Here is a 3,415-nt window from a genome sequence, read left to right as displayed (position 1 = left end):
TTCCCCCCTTGGTTTTGTGCTTATTTCATCTCAGGGAGTGAAAAACAAGCCAAAGGCAAGGGCAGAACCAAGGATATCTTCTGCAAAATATTATTTTTAAAAAAGTTTAATGAAAGTGCCACGTGCCTATGCGTTTTGGACGCAATGCATCCTTCCTCAGAGCTTATTTTTAACAAGGTTTTGGCAGTTGGCCTCCCTCACGGGGTTTTCCTTCTTTTTCCGCACCTATTTCATCTCAGGCCCTGATCATAGTTTAGGTACTAATGGGTGACCAGGGCATTATTACCCAAGTCCCCACTGCATTGAAACGTTTGGCCAATTACATAGTACGGGGCTTCTATGGGGTGGAATACTCACTGGCCCTCGACGCGCTGATCCGCTATCCCTGCGTGAAGGATGACTTGTTACTGCTCAAATATGAGCACAAGAAGTTGTGCACTATCCTAAATACTCTCAAGGCAGATAAATTTGTGAAGCTGTGCATGCACGTAGAGACTGGGCCAAATAGGAAGAGGACAAGGTGCCGTTACTACTACATTATCTACAAGGTGTTAGTGGATGTGGTGAAGTACAAATTGGATCATGTCCGCCAGAAGATTGAGGCTGATTAACCACCCGATCTTCCTTCAAATGCCCTTCTTGCTTAAGCACATATACAGACCTGGAAGTGAATCAGTTTGATATTTCCACAGATATGTTGTTGTATGTAACTATATTCTTATCCTTTAGCCAGATTCTAAAGTGTTTGTGTGTTTTTTTTAAAAAAAATGGTTCATAGTAGTTGTGTAGATTTTTTTTTAAAGGAGAACTGGAGAGTATAGTATTTGGAAATGTGTGATTAGAATTTAGATTTCCACAATCATCTGCTTGATTCGCCCCCCCCCCCTTGACTTAACAAAAGCATTTATATCATCCAATATTGATATCATCCAACAGTGTTCTAAAACCATTCTCTAGTTCCAGAAATTGGGAAGCACGCTCATGGGAAATGGCGCCATTTGAAAGAACCCTGATAAGCAGCCATAGGTGTGCACAGCACACTTCATTAGGGTATGCACCAAGAATTTTTTTTTAAATGTGAACATCTATTGAGTACTCAATCATAAAGAACGTTTTTATTCATTTATATGTTAACACTGTTAGACACCGATGCCGAGGAGATACTTATTGCTTGAGACATTAGGGTGTGCTTGGGGCACACCTCTTGTGCACTGATGCAGCATTGATGTTTACATGGGACCTGCTGACAAATCTAATTTATGGTCCATTTCCATGCATGCTTATTGCAGTGAAACAAATGAGGAAGAGTTCAAAGGACTAGACTGAGGCGCTGATCCTGTATTATTTTGTACAACTTACTTCTTCGTTTTGATGTCTTAATTATCCTTCATATAAATTCCGTTGTACCTACTGCAACAAAGAAGATGCCTCCGCATTGTCCAAACGGGATGCCCGAACTCTACTGGTTGAATTTAATGAACAGGTTGAGCCCATCTTTGTGTTGCTTGGTGAAACTGAAGATATTTTGCCATATGCCCTTCTTGAGCCGCAGCCAATGGAAATTCCAGAACTATCAACAATGTGACGCATTTGTAGTGGAAATGGAATTTTGCACCACCTACTTCCCTTGACAGCACCTTATAAATGCTAGTCAGGAGACACTGCTTGATGCAATGAGCTGGGCTGTGGCAATCCCCAAAACTGGGCGGAGAGACCTCGTGCAAGCAGTGTCCTTCCTCTCATAGAAGGTTCTTTGCTTTTGCAGGGCAGATCTGGATCCAACCCTGTGGCCCTATTCAGACAACACTTTGGGGAACGTGGTTATGCAAACCATGTCTCACTGTGGTTTCCACTAACTACATCTAGTGCTGCTGCCACAGGACTGCCAAGTCACGGCCTGTTTGGGGTTTGCCTAACCACACCCTTATCACAAACCTCTCCACTGATCTCTTCAATCCTCCAACTGGTCCATTCTGCATCCTACCGTCCCTTGAGGCACACATGGCCAGGGCATGCTTCAAAACTGCCTTTTTGTAATGAGGCAAGCCTGTCTTGGGATGTAGTATGACAGTAAGGCTGTACTTATGCAGGACTAAGCCCTACTGATAACAATGAGATCTACTTCTGAGAAGACATGTAGTGCTGCTAAATACAAACTTCTACTGCACCATATGGAAGTCTCAATGGATTTAGATAAACAGAGAGGCAGGTAAGAAAAAGAACTGCCCAGCCCTAACAGATCAAGAAGCATTTTGTTTGACAACGCTTGAGCATTTTTTTTTGCTGTTTGTTAAATAGCAACCCAAGTTCAGTATACACATGGGCATTACAAATACAATAGATTCTACCAATGAACTCACTAATTTTGAGTTTTGGCAGCATCCCTAAAATTCCAACTGCCAAAGGTAAACTTATTTACTTTATTGGATGGTAGGGGACACTCCCGAAACTTTTTAAAATTTTGTGTTGATGCTGGAATACAGTCATTATGGGGGTTGTAACCCTACACATTTGGAGAGTACCAAGCTGGGCACAGTTGATCAAAAATGGTAACAAACCCTTTGTACAAAGGGAGGCACAATTCATCACAGATACACAAATCAAGGAGCTTGTTAAACTAGCAACAGGGTGAAATTATTCATCTGAAACTAGCCAATGCCATATATTAAAGAGTATTGAATAAGTAGCTGCTGAAACCAAATATTAAATGGAAAGGAAGCTGAAGGGAGGCAGCCCTCCTATCAGAGATAATGCATGTTAGGAGTACCTCACAAGAATAGATTCAAACTCAGAGTGGAGTTATGCTGATATACCCAGATATTGATATTTTGCAGGTGTTGTTTCTGTATGTTCTATATAACCTTGGAAGGTGAACCTATGCACTTCTTCCCCCACAGCAGATACATCTAGGTAAAATACGTCACAAAGGCTGCATTTGGGCAACGCAATAGTTAATGGTGTGTTAATAGTCAACTCCACCACTGTTTAGCAAAGGGGTCCTCCCCACATGACATGATTATAATCAACCGTGGTGTGGATTAAGGCCAGCGTCGAGTTGATTGTTAGCCAATTGTGTGTTTGATTGACACATCTCCCACTTTCACTCCCCCCACAGTCCTTCCGCTGGTATCCCATCAGCCATCATGAGTTCTGCAAGCTGGACTAGAGTGGCAGCCGCCACCTTCGTCACTCTTGCCAGGGGACTCTGTAGTCGCTGAAAATAACGAACAGTGTGCGACGAAATAGTCACTGGTGCCTGCCGCATGAAACGATAAGAACAGGTTGCTTACCTGTAACTGTGGTCCTTCGAGTGGTCATCTGTGCATTCACACATTTATTTATTATTAATTTATTTATTGCATTTCTATACCGCCCAATAGCCGGAGCTCTCTGAGAAGTTAATATATAATATATA

At 42.2% G+C, this 3,415-nt stretch overlaps 1 pseudogene; it reads left to right on the top strand.

Annotated features, from left to right (window-relative positions):
* Nucleotides 1-263: 263 nt before the first annotated feature.
* Nucleotides 264-1,598, top strand: LOC134404973 (general transcription factor IIE subunit 1-like; annotated as a pseudogene).
* Nucleotides 1,599-3,415: the final 1,817 nt, after the last annotated feature.

This window comes from Elgaria multicarinata, chromosome 10 (genome assembly GCF_023053635.1).
Source record: "Elgaria multicarinata webbii isolate HBS135686 ecotype San Diego chromosome 10, rElgMul1.1.pri, whole genome shotgun sequence".
NCBI classification, from domain to species: Eukaryota; Metazoa; Chordata; class Lepidosauria; order Squamata; family Anguidae; genus Elgaria; species Elgaria multicarinata.
This window is presented reverse-complemented; position numbering and strand designations above follow the sequence as displayed.